The 18,840-nt window shown below is 41.5% G+C and overlaps 1 long non-coding RNA gene across 1 annotated transcript; it reads left to right on the top strand.

Annotated features, from left to right (window-relative positions):
- The first annotated feature begins 15 nt into the window (after positions 1-15).
- LOC147005845 (uncharacterized) lies at positions 16-16,036 on the top strand. Its single transcript, XR_015044927.1, has 3 exons — positions 16-165; positions 3,259-3,300; positions 16,023-16,036. It is a non-coding gene; the product is annotated as an uncharacterized LOC147005845 (long non-coding RNA).
- Positions 16,037-18,840: the final 2,804 nt, after the last annotated feature.

Raw genomic sequence — 18,840 nt, 5'->3', positions numbered from 1 at the left:
CCCGAGGGGCCGCGGCCGCGCGCCGCGGGGGGAGGAGATGGTCTGGAGTCCCCCCGCTGCGCCGGGGATGGGGAGACGGAGGACTGCAGCGCCCCTTGGGGCTTCTGAGGCGCCCAGGTAACCTCACCTGGCCGCCAGTCTCCCGCAGGAGGAACAGACACGTTGGTGAGTGATGAGGGACCCGAATAGATGGCTTAACTTGCCCCCGTCTGTCCCTTACCTTTAGCTTTGGGCCTTCTGAGATACCACTAAAATTCCTTTTCTAGATGGTAGTGCCAGTTGGGGGAAGGGAGTTTTTTAGCCCTTACCAGGAGAGGACAGCCGCCTGCGAGAGTGCTGCAGAGGGTCCCGACTTTTTCGTGTGTGGATCAGGTGCTGAGGTGCGGAATACCTAATGAGACTCCCTGCTGGCTGACGCCTAAATGCAGGTGTGAAGGTGTTCTGAGCAGGAAGGTCTGGGTACAAACTATTTACCAACCAAACAGGTGCCTAGCAGCGAGCCAGGGGCCTTAATGCATGCTCATTTCTCCCAGCACAGATAAGGAGGTCATGCATAACTGATGGGAGCAGAGGATGCTAGTCAGGTCAGCATGGTCCAGTCTGGATTTAAGGAGACCCAGTATTTATCTAGCAGAAACAGCAGCTCACAATCTCACCCCACCCCCACTCTCCTTATTCAGCCTTTGCCTCCCCCTCCCACTCCCCAGCTCAAAGAACAGATTCTAGAATCGGTCTTAAAATTTACATTTTGATGTCAGTTTCATCTACTGCACTACTTAATTGGTCCCAGGAAAATTGAGACGATCACACCAGGCTGCTAATTAACGTAGGGTCAATTTTAGGAGGCACCAAAGTTGGGAGTGTGTCATATAAATGTACCAAAAGCACAATGAGTAAGGTGTTGTCATCCTTTCAAAAACATGACTGTGAAAGTGTTGCTAGCTGGTCTTAGGAATATAATGCAGCCTTAATTACCCACAGGGAACATACACATAAGCCACACCAGGATGTGCTTTTGATTCTAGAACGACTGAGTTGGTATCTCTGGTGGCCCTGAGGAAGGGCTAGGAAGAAGGGTGCAGAGTAGGGTCCAAAGTCCCCACACATACTCTTCTGCATGCATAATGCTTACAGACAGAACACAAGCTTGAGCCGCATAGCACGCCTGTCCCAAGATTGTCTCTTAGGGTTGTCACTGCTAGCTCAAGGAAGCAGCTCTCCACTGACAGTAGTAAAAGAATCCGCTAAAAATAATGGAGACATGTGTATCATAGAAAGGCAGTGTCATGGTTACAGTGCGGGTGGTTTCACTCTCTGGGCAGGAAAAAAAAAGGTACAAGAATGGAGACAGAAAGAGATCTCTCCAGTTGGTTGACAGATGGGACGGTGATTCCCTTATCTCTAGCATGATGCACACTCCCAGGCTTCCTCCTCACTCCCCGGAGTCCCTATATTTGTTCCAGCTATGGCAGACATTTTTGGAGTAGAGAATCATAGCGAGACAATGGATGACAGAGTACCAAGAACAATTTATTTAATTACCTTTAAATGTCCCCTTAATAAGTTGTACAACTCAAAATCGCTTTCTGTGCCTAGGGCTTTACAGTGAGTCTGATGCAAAGTTCAATCACTGGCCTGTGACTGACTTCCTATTCATCGATTTATTTTTTGAAATTAGGCGTCCATACAAATGGAAGACACACCAGTATCACTAGTGTATAAATACCTCAAAACACTTCTACATAGAACCTAGAATGTAAGACATCTATGGGCTAAATAGCTTGTTTTTTAAGGTTATGAAAACTTATTCTTAGCACCATTTTTAAAGCAACAATTTTTATTTTATTTATTAAAAATGTAATTGTCAGTTGCCCTGCAACAAATAGAAAAAAGCACAATCCCAGTTTCTCTGTGAAACTGTATAAAAATACATTCAGGAAATTAAAATTGTAGACTTCGAGAAACTTCCATGGGACAAAATATAACCTTAAAATATTCATCAATTTCAATTTTATTACCTTACATTTCAAACCTCTGTATGTCAAAGGTCAAAGGCCTGTCAAGAGAAATGTGAAAGGTGTAGAAATGAAATCTATAGAAAAAACCACAAATGTTATTCCAAAAGTTGAGGCTACAAAATCCAGAAAAGATCCAACTTTTAACTATTTTTATTTTCAGAAATCATTCATGAGTTGTCTAACACATTTGTGTTTCGCTTACTCTTTTGAATCCAATCTACTCCATTTTCAATGAGTAATTTGCCTTGATTGTTCTGCATTAAATATGAAGAGGATCTACGCACAGCTGGGCCTCTCTGACCTTCCTTGGGACACTATTTCATCTGCCTAGCTTCTGACCGGCTCAATTCCTCTCTGATTGAAGATACTCATTTAAGTCAACTGCAAAGTTCCTCCCATTAATTCTAATGTAAATGTCATTCTACAACACTAAATAAATGGCATCAGATGAAAATCAAATTTAGAACTGATAGAATTAACTTTAGTGTCCAGTAGGCTACCTGGATAACTAAGTATACACTGAGTGTCCCTATCAGATTGCTACATTAAAGTCTGGGCAAGTAGGGTCCAAATTTTTGAGTTACTAACCATCTCTTGTCACTTGAAATTTGGAGAACTTTTACATTCCATGTTTGCTAGTGCAGGAACAAATCCAAGAAACCAAGAAATCCTGCCCCACTCTTCACAGATCTTTAAATAGGCCTATATGTGCCTCTTTACGTGAAACTTCATGGGGACTCTACAGTTCGAGTAAAGGTGGACCTTTCCCTTTTGACCTCACTAGAACATAAACCCTTAGGGAACAGAAGGCATAATTCATCTACCATGCTGCTTTCCATGGTATCTTTAGCATACAGTGGCAAATGTAATCAGAGTCTTTGGGAAGACTGATGTAATCTAAAACAACAAAGACCTTTAAGGTCGTTAGGATCATGGAGAACATAAGCACCTGGGAATATCTAAATAGCAATAATTTCTGGGTTTGTTCACTTTGTAAATCGCTGTCTTAGCAAGGAGTAATGCAGACTAACCAACTAGGGCAAGCTTCCTCCCCTCCAGATGGAAAAGCTGCAGACTAGTCAAGCAGACTTGTCAAGCAGACTAGTCAAGGCTGTGGGGTGAATATTTTGACTCGAGAATGGAATGAAGAGTTTCTAACAATGACATAATTAACTCTATGGCTGTGTCCAGATGTGCTCTTACCTTTACATGCTTAAAACCTCATTTTCTTCAACCACAGGTTCCACACCGAACCTATTAACAGCTCAACTTCAAATATTTGGTAAGTGAAACCTCCCTGGAACTTGATAGTTGTAAGAACATAGGTTGATATATTGACCTCTGCTTTCCTGGGCCGTCTATGCCTGGGATGAAAGAGGACACGTACTCCTCATGGTGCTTTCCACAATTCTTCAGCATTGTGGAAATGAAGCATTTGTTGTCGGACTATGATGAAGACACACAGAACATCAAATCCTTGTGACCTAAGAGAGCTATCTACATGTTTCCTGATTGGAGATGGTCTCTGCTCTTCTTTATGGTGTAATTATATTTAATGCAGAGAGGGAAAGGGGATCCACTTGCCACAGAGGGATCTTTACACGTTATGGCAAGTCTGGATTACTGGGGGATGGAGGATGTCCTGATAACTACTGGTCCCTGCTGCTCTCCTCTTTCCTCTTTTCCTCTTCACTGTGGTCATGAAACATGCTCACTAAGCCAGGTAGTGCTGCAGCAGCACAGCTTAGGCTGCGGCATCAGCATCAGCAAGGTGGCCTTGGAAAGCTGATCAGAGCCTGGGGCACATCTCTCCTGGGAAGTGGCAACATCTGCAGTCTCCTGGGATTTGTGTGATGCGGAGGGACTCCATTCCACTTGGGATTGGTCCCCATGTTAAAGTCTTTCACATATCATTCACAGACAGTTAGAAGTAACTCAGCCTCACTTCCCCCAGTGGTCTATATGCATCTGTTCCCCAATGGAAATATCAAACTGTCTTTTGAAGGGGAAAAACTAACCTGTCTTAGGAGACTTAAAAGAACATAAATGGCAAATGAAATCCATTCTTTGGTGCAAAGGGATATCTTCCTTTTTATCCTTTGTGCTTCTTTCATATGTTTAAATCTCAGCCCAGATTTTTAGAGAAACACTTGCCTTGAAGGATACACAAATTTACTGTCTCAAAGGGGAATAAAGCTGTCCAACTTGCCGATCATAATAGTCCTAAATATGGCCAGAATCTGTTGCTCTCTCATGAACCCAAAATGCAAACTGTGACTATGTTTCTAACTGATAGTCAAATCTACCATCTTTCTCCTGATGGTCCTTTGAATAGCAGAGTCTGTACCCCTTTAAAAAAATCACATGTACAAATTCCCCATTCCTCACTTACCTTGTGTATAGAAAATATACCTTGCGCAGTAATATCTCAGGAATTAACGTAATATGGTATTGTGGCCAAAGCAGATGTGTGAAGTCACAGCAAATAAATTAACACTCCATTAAGAATCAAATCAGCCCTGCTGACACATAATCTTTCCCGTTTATGTCAAGTCGTGATTCCCATTCACATCGGGAGCGTCCCAGGGAGGCTCATTAGACCTGCAGGAAGAGATTTCTTTTAAGTCAAAGCTATTCACAAGTTATTCAGCTACAGTGAGGGCAAAAGAGCCTTCCTGGCGTCTGGGTACCCGCCTCTCCACGATCTCTTTGTCACTGTCCACCCAAAGCCCCAGCCACGCAGGATATAGCTAGGCTTCCTGCTGAGTTTGCAGTCTGTATAAAAGAGATGAGGAAATTACAGAGGAAATATGTGTGGGCAGGGCCTGCCCTTGAGAAATTGTCAAACTGGGAGAATATCTTTTGGTTGCCATCAGCACCCTGCCTCTGCTTCTCTTACACCAGACTGCAGTGCTGAAAGTCAGACCTCGGGGTTGAGTTCTTCCTGATGCCTTAGCTACGCTTCCAATATTATAGGGTGGGGTCAGAGTGAGTCCCCAGAGCTAGTGCTCAAGCCCCACATGAACCCTACTGGCTGCCTGCTCCTTGACTTTCTAAAGCTGCCAGCATCTATTTTGTCAGCATCCCTGGGACTCAGGTGTAGTCTAGTTCAGAGGTTGTTTTGTCAACCAATGTGGCTTCGGGTCTCTCTTAAGCGCCCACAACAAAGGCTTCTATGGAGAGCTTCTTGTTTCTGCAGTGGATTGAGACCAGAGAGGGACCAGCCTCACTTGTCAGTCATTCCGTGCTCAGTTTAATGCAGTGGTTCTCAACCTGTGAGTCATGACCCTTTGGGGGGCTGCATAACAGATATCCTGCACATCAGATATTTACAGCGTGATTTATAACAAATAAGTTTGTAGCAAATTAGAGTTATGAAGTAGCCATGAAATAATTTTATGGCCTGAGCAGTCACCAAAATATGAGGGGCTGTATTTATTAAAGAATTGTAGCATTAGAAAGGTTGAGATTCTTTTGCTATATCCTCATGTTTCTACCCTGATGGGATTCACCTTGAATTTATATCCTGTTGACTATTGGATTCTCCATCGCTGTGCTTCGCCCACCCTCACCCCTTACTCTCCCACCAAAGGAAAGTAATCCAATGAGGGAACACACACAGGGTGTTAATAACTGATAACCACTTAATGTATTATTCTTCTCAAAGGAATTATCCTTATTCAAGTTGCAAAATCTTCATCCAAAGAAATGAAGAATTTTAGGGCGCTTTTGGAATCCTATGCTTCAAGAAGTGAACAGCTATTTGGGAGCAAGGGATATCTAAACCTTTCCAAATGATATTGCACAAAAAGTACTTGCTTCATTTATTGCTCTATAAAGGGCCCAACTTGTGGAAATACGGGAACCACACAAATGCAATGATTCTTATATTTACTGCATCTTAAAACCACCAGGGAGCTTTGAAAGCTCACAGTACCTAAGCTCTACTCAGACCAATAAAAATCAGCGTTCCTGGAAGTGAAATCTATGCATTTGTATTTTCATAAGGAAAAATATTTAGCTTATTCTGGCTCCAATATGCAGTCGAAGTTAAGCTCCGCTGTAATAATGAACACCATTAACTGCAGAGTAGTGGTAGTCTTAACAAGCCCAGTGAAGCGGGCTTTCTCCCCACGATGGGAATGGCTGCTGCTGGACACAAAGCCAGAATTTCATTCTGAAAATGTGTTCATGTGGTTCTGTAAGTACTTAATATAATCCACACAGGCTAAGTAGTTAGTTGCTAAACTGAAAACACCCATCTCATTTCATCCCAGTCCACTCCTGGCCATCTGGTCCTCTGAATTTCCATTACAGGGCCATGTGTGTATTAATGAAATGATTGCATCCGATTACATCTTTTATTCAGAGCACAAGAACAGTCCATGAATTCTGTCCTCGAGCATTACTGTTTTTGTCGTGAAGTCACTAATTAAGTTTACTCCGTTTCAGGCAGAGGTGGGATTGCTGTTCACTAAGGTAAGAAAGTAAATCAAAGATGTTACTGCGGATAATAAAATTATAATTTTGCTGCCTAGCAACCACAGGGTAGAAACTTCAATCAAAAATGTTACCTCATTGTTTTCTGTTTGTTTGCTTTGTTTAAGACAGAGTTTCTCTGTATAATAGACTTGGCTGTCCTGGCACTCTCTTTATAGGCCAAGCTGGCCTTGACATCAGAGATATGCCTCCTCTGCCTCCCAAGTGCATGTACCACCACCACCCATGGTAACTCCATTTAAAACTGTCCAAAATGTAGTTTATATTCTAATCAACTTGTTACAAGTGGCATAAAAGAGGACCACCAAGCAATTGGACTTGCTCTCTCCTTTCCTGCACTTCTTTATAACAGGGTATGTAGTCAGAGAGCCACATGACTGGATTATATTACTTTGAAGTTGTTTAATTGAGTAGGCATCAGAATGAATAAAAAAAACAGAATGGAAGGGGACCGAATGGATATGTATTATTGTTTATTATTCTATTAACCAATGCTTAGTTATTATACTTAAATTATTACTCTATTGACTAATAACCTTTCCTACCTCCAATCTTTCAGAAGAGTATTTTCTTTACAAATTTTTATTGGTTTTTTTTTTTTTGTGAGTATCACATCCTGTACCCCAGTTCCACTCATTTCTCTGTCCCTTTGTATTTACCCTCCACCCTTGCAATCTTCCCCCCACCAAAGGGGTAAATAAAATAAAATAAAAATAAAAAATAAACAAACTAGGACAAAGCATGGAAAACATTTCCGAGTGGAAGCTGTAGTGTGTCAGTGTGTCCCACACTCTACCCTTTTGTCCATGCATCTTTACTTGCAAATACTCATGGCAATGAGTCATTGGTCTAGTCCGAGGCATATTTTTAAAATAATCAATAGATGCTCACAAATATCTATTATGTATTTGTAATCATTGATCCAATCACATTCTCCCAAAACACTTATACTTGGTCTCCGTACATACAGATTTCTGATCACCTCATTCATTCAGTTGTTCAATGAGACTTAGTCATTGCTGCCTGTGTGGAGACAAAAGTGACGAGAGCAACACTGCTCTGCCCTCATCAAACTTAAAACCTAGTAGGAGAGACATCTGCATTTTTACCAAATAGTAATGAATCAAATAATCTCAAGTGCCAACGTTTATGTTGAAAACTGTGGTTAAAACAAACTATTAAGTGACCGCTCTGAGATGTACAGGCCATGATGTATAATGGGGCAAGGAAAGGCTGTCCTACTCTGTGAGGAAGGGTTGGGTGATGGAAGACATTCTGTAGCTGAGATCTAAGGGAGCAGGAAGCAAAACTCACAGGAAAGGGAGAGCAGCATCCCCAGCTGGAGAAACAGCACAGAACAGACCATACGTAAGACACAGCCACACATTTAAAGAACTAAGTTTTCCCCATGGCTCAGCAAAGCAGAGAGAGGCTTGAAGCAAGGCTGGAAAAGTAGGTAGGCATTAACTCAAGTAGACTTTAATATGTTGGGTTAAAGATGCTTAAGTTTCTTTCTTAATAGTCATGTGCACCATTTGAAGAAAGGTAAAAAATGAGTGATACAATTAAGTTTATTCTTTAAGGTTAAAAGACAATTGTGTATCTGTGTCTGTATCTATGTGGGTATGTACATGTGAGTGTACCACCCTCAGAGGCCAGAAGAGGGTGTCAGGTACCTTGGAGCTGAAGTTAGAGGTGATTGTGAAGTATCCCAGATGGGTGCTGGGAATTCCTTGTCTCTTCTGTAGGAGTAGTAGGTGCTCTTAATCCCTGAGCCCACTGGGTTTGTTTATTAAAGTTCAAAGGGGTGCTCTGCTTGCACTGCAGTAAGATTTGGTTAGAAAAGTGTATTTCTTTTCTAGTTTCTGTGATCAAGTAGCTGACAAGAAGCAAGTCCAGGAGAGCATGTTTACTTCTGTTTTCAGTTTGAGGCAATATGCTTTATTGTGCTGAAAGAGAAAGCCATGCCAGCAGGATCCCTGGGCTGGACCATCTCTTTGCAGCTCTACTCAGGAAACAGAATGAATGGAAGATGATACTTATCTATAAAACACCACCCCATCCCCCCATCCCAAATTAGTGACCACTATACCTTCCAAAGGTTCCACAGCTTTCCCAAACAGAATTATCACCTGGTCAAGTCTTCAAACACGTGACTGACTGTATATGGGGCATTTTTCATTCTGACCACAACAGAAAGTGAGCAAGAATAGAGTCAAGGAAAGAGGGGGATACTGCTATTGCAGATTGCAGCTGGTTAGACTCAGTGAATATCCTCACGTAGATACCTGTCTTCCTTCAAAGATTATGTTCATACCAAAGAAACACATCTCTAGAACTAGCGGATGAGCAGGTAAATTGTAATGCTATTTAATTATGCAGGAAACGAATAGATCCTCATTACAATGGCCAACAGAAACCACAAGTGGATGGATCTCAGAGGTAATTGTCCACTGTGATGCCTCATCCGAACTTGTTCATTTTTAGCCACAGGAAACAAATTGTGCAGGACAGCTCTCTGGCATCTATTAACTCAAATGCATGGTAAGACTGGCCACACAGTGAAGGACTCAAGGCTTCTGTGTTCTCTGTCTCCCTCCTTCTACTGCTCCAACAAAAGTCCAAGTTTGCCTCCATTCTACAGTTCAGCAAAGTCTAGAATGATGTCTAGGTGGGGGGTAGGGTTCTGCACAGGAAGAAAAATGTTGAGACATTAATATTTGGAAATGTCCTGAGATTTATTTAAAGGTAGAATAACTGTCAAAGCAAGTAGCAGTCCTACATTGCTATTAACAAGCAGTCGTAAAGATAATAAAATGAGGCTATGTCCTTTAGAAAACAGACACTTATTCCAAGCATACTCAAGAGTGTTTCTGAGCATCTACTTGGCTTCTCTGTGGGGGTTGTCTTCAAAGCCCTTTGTTAGTAGATCAGAAAACTCTTGTCAATCATTTAAAATATCCACCTTGTAGTTTGTTTGGTTTTTTTTCCCCTACAGGTTATATGAGCCAGCTTGGTTACTCAAATGTGAAAATGCATATTTTCCAGTAAGTCTAAAGTTAAGAGATTTTAAAAATGGCTCGCACCTGCATAGCAGACAGCTGTGCAGTCAAGTCCAACTTCCTCCTACTTCTATGAGTTACAAGTCGGGAAGGTTCTTCATCTTAGCCATTAGGACACAAGGGCTTCTAGCTATTTGCAAAATCAACCTTGCCTTCAGAGGATGAGTTTGCCATTAGTGAGGACACTTATAAATACTTATAAATGCAGCCGCTCAGAGAAAAATCACACTCATGAGTCAGCAAGTGTCTAAACTGCTCAATACGGGAGCAGCAGGCAGTACTGTCACGTGACCTCCCAGGTGCACGAAGAGCCACGGTGTCGTCGGTGGCACTTCACATTGTCAAGTGCATAGTTGCTGATGTACGAGGGCAGGGATTTGTGGAGGTTTTCTGGTGAATGAATAAGTTATGCTGACTAGGTTTCAGTTTCCTTCAAAGTACATATTTTCTGGGTTCGAAAGGGCTCAGCAGTAGAGTGCACAGGCCCTTAATTCCATCTCTAACACTGCACATGTCTGTATGAGCACATTAAAATACATAGACATATACACACAATGTTTCTAGGCAAGCATTTGATAACTAAGCTACACTTCTTTCCCTGGACTATAGTCCATGTGATCGAATATATATTTACATACATCATTAGGTAGAGTCTTTAAAACTTAAAAAAAAGTATCCATAAATAGGGAAAATAAATTTACCCAGAAGCAGAAGTTTATATGTATATATATATTATATGTATATATATATATATATATATATATGTGTGTGGGTGGGTGTGTTAGATATGTCAAAAATTTGGAGAGCTTAGTCTGTGTTAGAACAGGGCTGGATGGATCACTGTCATTGATGCCTATGATCTAAGCATTCAAGGCTGGCCTGGACATAGAGTGAGACTCCCATCATAAAACAAGTCTACAGAGATGGCTTGTTATTTTGCTCCCTCTTTCGCAGTACTTCATACTTCTTGCCAACTATTGATGAAATATACAAGCTCCCATACTCTTACTGAAATGTATACACTACAGGCTTTGTTATAATTTCTCAGTGGAAGACAAAATGCACGCTTAATCCCCAAGCACTTTTTAAAGGATCAATATCATATCTAATTCTCCTAAGAATCCTTGAGAAAGAAGGATCGGACGTCACTAAACTTGGCAACAAGACTCAAAGATTTATCTACAGCTTAGAACACTGCTGATCTTCATAGAGTCACCCCACAGACATCTAGATGTCAAAGTATTGACAGGACTAATTTGCTTTCATCTTCTCCTATTCTCTTACTCTCTAGATCCTTTCTTTCCCATTATGTGTTCAGCTCTATACCCTGGATGCTTATCTCTACTGGTGACTTCTTTGAGACTGCATTCAGTTTTGACCCGTACGATGTCCTAGCAAAAGCTGAAAGGACAGAAAGACTGTGAGGTCAGGCCGTGACTCCTCCCTGTTTTATGACATTCCCAGTGCATCTCCGTGGCTACAGTTTCTGTCATGCCCTTCAAATATCACTACGTGCTGATAATTCTATTTTCTCCCTGTGTCTACCAACTTTCAGGTAGTACTATCTTCCTATGGCTGTTATACCTTAGGTGTCAGAGCATCTATCTCTTGTTGGCTTCTATATATCTTTCCTTCATTGAAAACTTTCTTCAGAAATCACAACTGAGTCGTCTGACTCCTCTGGGGCCCTGACTGATCCACCACCATCCTTTTTTAGTTTATTTTTATAAAAGGGTGACTAAAAATATAACCTAGCTCCTCAAACCAAGAGCCTGGACGTCTATTCCTATTTTTGCACCCATTCATCAAGCCGTGATGACCCATTTATCCCTAAAGAACTAAAGTACCTCCAAAAGCACCCTCTTCCCAATGTCCCTCCTTCCTTCACAGGCTGTGAGATCCAGATCCTCCCAAAATGCCTCTGCTTATCTCCTAAACTCTCTTTCATGCTACTAATGAAAGGACATTTCTATGATGAGCTCTGGCCAGGCTATCTGCCGTTTTCCAGTGATCCTCACAGCCTTGTGAGTAGGTTGGACCACGTACAGGAAGTTCCTTAGAATTTGCTCCATACTTACTCACTTGTCCTGTTTCTACACTGCCCTCATTCTTACCATACAAGGCTTCATAGAACGTCAAAGCCTAATACACCCTTCCTTCCCACCTTTTCATGGGCCACCGTTGCCAGGCGTGTCCATCCCTAAACGTTTCTTCTGACAGTCCCCGACTCATTGTCCCTGTCTTAGTTAGGGTTTTACTGCTGTGAACAGACACCATGACCAAGGCAAGTCTTATATAAAAAAAACAACAATTAATTGGGGCTGGCTTACAGGTTCAACGGTTCAGTCCATTATCATCAAGGTGGGAGCAAGGCAGGCACGGCGCAGGAGGAGCTGAGAGTTCTATGTCTTCATCCAAAGGCTGCTAGTGGAAGACTGACTTCCAGGCAACTAGGGTAGGAAGGTCTTATACCCACACCCATAGTACACACCCATTCCAACCAGGCCACACCTATTCCAACAAGGCCACACCTTCAGATGGTGCCACTCCCTGGTCCAAGGATATATAAACCATCACAGTCCCTAAACCTCTTTCTATTCTATAACTTCAGCGGGGTCTATGGCATTAACGAGGGCACACAATGCACAAAGTGATTCTGCAGCTGGGTCTGCTCTACTGTTTCCGAGCAGGTCCTGCAGTGAAGGTCTCTGCAGAAATGTTAGAGTAGGCGTGGTTGGGAGCTAAGTGGTTTTGCACATCCTGAAGTCCATCTGTCTTTCTTCATCTCTATCACTCACTACCAGGTTTGGGTCATTTATAATTTTCCACGAATAATTCAGTAGCCTCTTTGCTGACCTCTCTGATTCTAGCCTTCTGCTTTCTAATGTACCCTTCACACTGCAATGAGCATTCATGTCAAGCCCCACCCCTTCTTTCCACATTAATAAACAATTTAACAATGCAAACTCTAGGCCATGAATTCTTATATAAACTGACTATTGCCAACCTTTTCAGTTTCATCTCTTACAGATTCTTCTCTACAGCCTGACTGGACCGAGATAACTGCTATCCCCCTAATTCATCATGGTGTTGTAGTCCAGGTCACAGCATTTGGTTCACTCGCTGCCTGGAAACTCTTTCCTTCAGCTGCCTCCTCACCTGCCTGCCTCTCTAGGGTCAGTCCTGAAGTATATCTGAGAAGACTCCCATGGTCCCACCTTTCTCTGTCCACTGTCTGGACGTTCCCATTGCTCCCCCTAGCATATCACTTCCTGTGCTCTACAGCAGCACGTCTCACCACCACTCTCCGAGCTTCTCAGATGCAGACATTTTTTATTTATTTCTATTGTTCCACTTTAGCTTTGCTTTTAGATACTTCAGTGCCTAGGACAGTCTGTGAGATAGAATAGATGCTCAAATATTTGCTGAGTGAAACTTAATAACTAGGACAGCACTAAGACTCTGATGGGAGAGAGAGGTTTTGTTTTGTTTTTCCCCAGATTTCTTCAAACCCAGTAAAATTCACCATCAACCCTCCCCTCTGGCATTGCCTTTCCCAGGGATCCTTGCTGACCTTATCCTCTTCTTTGTGTATATCTAGTACCCTTTAGGAGGCATCTGTTTTTGAAGAGAAAATGGCATATGAATGTGGTAGATTTGAGCCTAAATCCTGCGATGCAGTTATTTCTGCAGCTAAATTGCTTTGCTTTTTGAGCACCAGTTTTCTCCACTCTCAGAAGGCCAATAACACAACAGGGTCGAGTGAATTGCATATTACCTAGTACATAGGATCTGGTCCATAAATGTAAGTCTCTAGTACTGTTCTTTCCCTCGTGTCAACTTGATGGAATTTAGAATCATCATGTCTATGAGGACTTTTTTAAGATTAGTTTAATTGAGGTGGGAAGACCTGTCCTAAATGTGGACAATGTCATTGCATGGGCTGGAGTCTCAAACTGGCGTAAAAGGTTGTTGTTAGTTGGGTACCAGCCATCATTACATTATGACTGCAGACACACTGTGACCAGCCCACTCCTGCTTCCATGACTTCCGTGCAATGTACCGAAAAAGAGTGTCCCAAATAAACTCTCCTTAAGTCACTTTTGTCTAGTATTTTGTCTCAGCAATGTAGAAAGTAAGGAACCCCCCATACTCTGTGCATATCCCATCTTCCCAGTCCGTTCTGGTTTTGGATTTGAAGTGAAGAATTGTACCGCTACAATCCACAAGGGCAGAGAGACATGTTCATGTTAGTTTAGTGAATAAAATTCTTGATTTTACTGATTATCAACCTGGGATTTAGAGAGATTAAGTGACCTGCTTAAATCTTACAGCTGGGAAATGGCTAAGCCCAAAGCCACAACCCAAAACTAATGCTTAAATCGGTGTTTATTTTTCATGAAGCCACAGATGAATATATACATATCCCAGAGCAAGATCCTTGGGTTCATTAGGCAAGCACCCTACCATTGGTTACATCCTCTATCCCTAATTTTTTATTTATTTATTTATTTATTTTTGTTTTTTCGAGACAGGGTTTCTCTGTGTAGCCCTGGCTGTCCTGGAACTCACTCTGTGCCCCTATTTTAACTCTTTATTTTGAGGCAGAATCTCGGAGTTGCCCAGGATGGGGTTGCTAGCTTGGAGCTTGAAGTCCTACTGGATCAGCTTCCTGGGAGCTAGGTTTACAGAACTTGTGCTCCAGCCCAGCTGCAAATGTTTTCCTCAAATGCTTTCTTAATTTCCTCTTTGTCTCTTTTGTTCTAAAATTTCACAGTGGCATGCTTTAGTGTGGATCAACTGCTTTATCATTGGAGCTAGAAACAGAAGGCCGTCTCAGTTAAAAGCAAATCCTGCTTGCCTCTGTTCCGGGACTGACCTGCGGTGGGTCACTTTGGATGGTTTCCTTCTCGTCTTCACTGGCCTGTTCTGGTGTTTGCTCCTAGGATTTGTCTCGTGGATCTTGACTGATATGAGATGCTGATATTTTGCTCCTTCTCTAGTTCTCTTTTATTTCTTTGCTCTTCTTTCTTGGAAATTTCCTCATTTTTTTCTTCTACTTTTGTTGCATTAATTTTTTTTTCTGTAATCATACTGTTAACATCTAAGAATTTATTTGCGTTGACATTTCTCTTTGTATGGAATTTTTTTCTTTTTTCTTTTTTTTTAAATGCGCACGTGTGGTAGATATGCTTGTGTGTTTGTGTGTGGTGTGTGTGTGTGTGTGTGTGTGTGTATACATGTGTATACAAGAAGGCCAGAGGTCACATAGATACCTTCATCAATCAACACCAACTCTATGTTTTAAGACAGGGTCTCTAGGGAACCTGGGATTCACCAATTTGATTGCACTAATTAGATAGTAAGCCCTGGGGAATCCTACTGTCTCAGCAGAAGCACTGAGTTATAGGTTTGTGCCACCACACCTGACCTTCTTACATAGTGGTCTGGATCTGAACTTGGGTTCTGATACTTGTATACCAAACACTCTACCAAATGAGCCATGTTGCAGTCATGATAATTTTTCTAGTTTACTTATTTTCTGCTGCAGTCTTTTCTGCTTCTAAAACTATTTTAAGTTTCCTCAGAGCTCTACATTTTTACATTACTTTTCAGATATCTTTTTGTCAACTCATGTCTAAACATGGACAGAGCACCAGAAAACTGGTTGGAAATTCCACATGCAGAAATGGAACCTGCTGGCTTTGAACTTTGCTATAAAGTCTTTGTTTTTTGTCAGAGGAAAGACACTGGGGGTGGCCCTGACACTGGGAGATGCTAGTGGTATCTAGAGAGTAGGGAGCAGGCATGATCCCTATTGTCTGACAATGAACAATACAGCTGCTCACAGCAATAGTTATCCTACAAGCTCATTGGACCACTGAATTAGGAATCCCAGGATAATACTATTTATCTTTCTCTCGGCATGATCAGATTCTTCAGATAGGAGTACACCAGTCTCCTGCTTGGACAGGGAAAGACTGGCTCCCAACAGTCTGTGTGCAATCCTCCTCCTCTTAGCTACATTTTATTCTTCTTCACCCTTAGCTCCTGCAGCTATTTCTACAGTTAGCTGTCAGTCACAATCAGCCGTCTGTCTAGTTTTTAGCTTCCTTTTCTCTTTGATCTTAGGTATTTATAACTTCTTAAAATTGCTTTGCTATGGAGATGGTTGAGATTTATGAAAGGGATGGGAATAAACACACATGTTCTCTCCCCCATTAATTGGAGTCTCAGGATTCTACTTTTCCCATTGATGCATTCACTGGCATCCTCTAGTAAGGAAATCCTAGACATAACAAATCAAATGAAAACAATGTACCTGCATGAAATGCCTGCCACACATAAGGTATAGTGTCTGTGCTATGATGAATTTCTCCTGGCCACGTTACTGGGTGGGTTTTGATATCAGTGGTGATGTGATACCTTTTCTTCTCTTAAGGAAATCTATTGTCTACAATTACCGGGAAAGACTAATTTGCACTGTATATAGTATGTACATTTTGGTGTAATAGGAGCAGAAAACAGTTTAAAGCTAAGCCCAGGAGGAAACAAGAATCCAAACACACTGTTCTAGAAATAAAAGACCAGCCTGGATTAATTGACTCACTGAAGTTCTGTGCAAACAGAAACCAGATTTCTTCTGTTGACCTATTACCAGAGCCCCCGAGACAGCGGCTTCAGCTCAGTGTGACTGCCTGCAGTTTCCTTGGAAATCTGATTTTCACTGTGGTCCCTTGAGAGCTGACTTCCATCCATGCACCGATGCTCTCAGTGTGCTCACTGTGGTCATACTCACATCTGTTGTGAAAGCAAGAAGAGGACACAGCCATCCTTCCCAAGTTCAGGGAGTGCTGGCTGTGACTTCTTCACAAATGCACTTAAGTCTTGCATAAAGGTAGACCATGCATTACAATACAGGCAGGAGAATTTCTAATGTCAAGTAGAAGATATCATTTTAAGCCCATTTTCATGGAAATTGTGCTGTTATGTGCAGCCCAGAACAGCTGAAACTTGAGCTCAGAATGGTAGGACTTCTCCGTCTTAACAGCTAAGAAAAGGGACCACTTTGTGTGGTGCCATGGCAACAGCATCATGTCCAATGGTTCTTGAAGAAAACTATGCAGAAACATGATCAGAACACACAAAGATTTGCTATTGATTTGATGAAACAATGGCCAAAGTATTTCATTTTCTATCATATTCTAATGTTTTTCATTTTAAAAATATACAAACAATATTCAGTATAAAAGAACCAGGATGTGAAAGTGCATAAAGAAGACTACAGTCAGTCTCTTGGAGGTTTTTGTGCTTCTGTAGACCTCCATACTCATGAAGAAGGCAAACAAAACAAAACAAAACAAAACAAACAAACCAAAAAACAGAAAAAAAAAAACCAGGGTTGTTTGTGTTTTACAAATAACAAAAAAAATATTTTCTAACAGAAATTTTCACTGAAAGGGTTGTACAGAGATACCAAAAAAGGAAGTAAATCCTGATCAGAATATGAGGGGAAAACGTATCCTAGAGTTTCTGCTGTCTATGTTACTGTGGATAGAACGGTGATGTAAGATAAGTGGAACAAACATGGCTGTAGATGCACAGAACTTTAGGTTGGTGGCAAACACTCGTTAAGTGCTTAATGACAAGCACCAAAAGAATGGAAAGATGGTACACGGCTTCTAGACTGTACGGAGAACAAGGAAAGAGAAGCAAGAGAACGCTAGCTCATGTAAAGTCAGCATCAATGCCTGCTGTAGCCTCAGGTATCCTAGGTATAGTGAGTGCCTTAAATAGCACATACTGATTTCTCACAGTGCTACAGGATACCGGTTCAGTTCCCAGTAGACACTGTTTTCTTAGCTTACAGTTAGCTGTCTTCTTGTTCCAGTCTCTTATGATGAAAAACATTGGGAAAGGGAAGGGATAGGAACCAGGGAATAAAAGGAGAGTATGGGCTGTGAGAAGCCTGTGTGAATCCCTAACAATGGGCCACCTTCATGACTTTAGAATGACATAGACACTGCAAAGGTCCCAACTCCAAATGCCACCATGCAGGGAGTTAGAGTTCAGCACCTGTGTTCCTTGGGGGTGGGGGTGGGGGTGGGGGTGGGGTGTTTGTCAGCTTTGCTTTGTTTTGTGACAAAATACTTGAAATAAACAACTTAAGGAAGGAAAGCTTTATTGTGGCTCATAATTCAGGTTTCCTCATTGCTTTTAAGCCTGTGGCAAGGTGGAAACATCAGGGCAGAAGAACATAACTGATAATAGCTGTTCACACCTAAGTAGCCAGGAAGCAGAGAGAAATGGAGACCAGCCTACGAGGACACATTCCTAGTGACCTTCTTCCCAACTTTGGGTGTCCACCAATTCACAAGAACACCATTAATTACGAATTCATCAACAAATCAATTCATCAATTAAGTTAAAGCTCCCATGTGCAATCACTTCCCTACATCCTCCCGTCTGAACATCCTCACCATTGAGAATCAAGCCTTCAACACGAGTCTGGGCACAATAAGTCACATTGAATCCATTGAAGATGTAAATTTTAACGGTTGAAAGTGACAAGCATAGTATGTCTGTGAAAGTCAGTAAAGGGAATATGGAAGGGAACGTGTACTAAAACTAAGGGTTCTGGAACGCATCTGTGCTCTTCCTATCAATCTGGAGAGTGTGACAAGGAAGTCTTAAGTTCAAGGCCAGCTGGGCTATGTAGTGTATGCTACCATTGACTATATAATCTGACCCTGTCAACAAATAAATGCAGTGATCCAGAAGATCAGCAACAATAAGCTGAGGGTAGGAGTAGGGAACTGAGAACTCCAGCATTACAAGAAGTAGAGTAAATAAAAGATTAAAAAAAATAGTGACTATAGAAGTATCAAGATATTATGACTCATTCATATGATTTCTGCAATTGATTTAGTATGGCATATGATTTAGTAATCAAAGTGGATGAAGATGATATATATGCATTAATAAGAATAAGTATGCGAGACTGAACACAGAATGTCCACTAGACACTGGGCAGTAATTAGATTCAACTCTTGTAAAAATGTTCAACAGGAAGAAAAAAACCTATAACTTTGCTTTATACTTGGATAGTTACTTTCAGTCATACGGGTATGGAATAAAATGAAAGGAAAATGCAGATGGGATCTGAAGGCCAGCCTTCTATTATACTATTAAATTGTAGTGCAGGAAAGAAGAAGAGTTTGTTGTATTTGATGTTTTATGAGGTTTTGTTTTTGTTTTTG

This window comes from Mus caroli, unplaced genomic scaffold, assembly GCF_978045245.1.
Source record: "Mus caroli unplaced genomic scaffold, Mus_caroli_1 scaffold_2, whole genome shotgun sequence".
NCBI classification, from domain to species: Eukaryota; Metazoa; Chordata; class Mammalia; order Rodentia; family Muridae; genus Mus; species Mus caroli.
The sequence above is the reverse complement of the archived record's forward strand: the minus strand, read 5'-3'. Positions and strand labels throughout refer to the sequence as shown.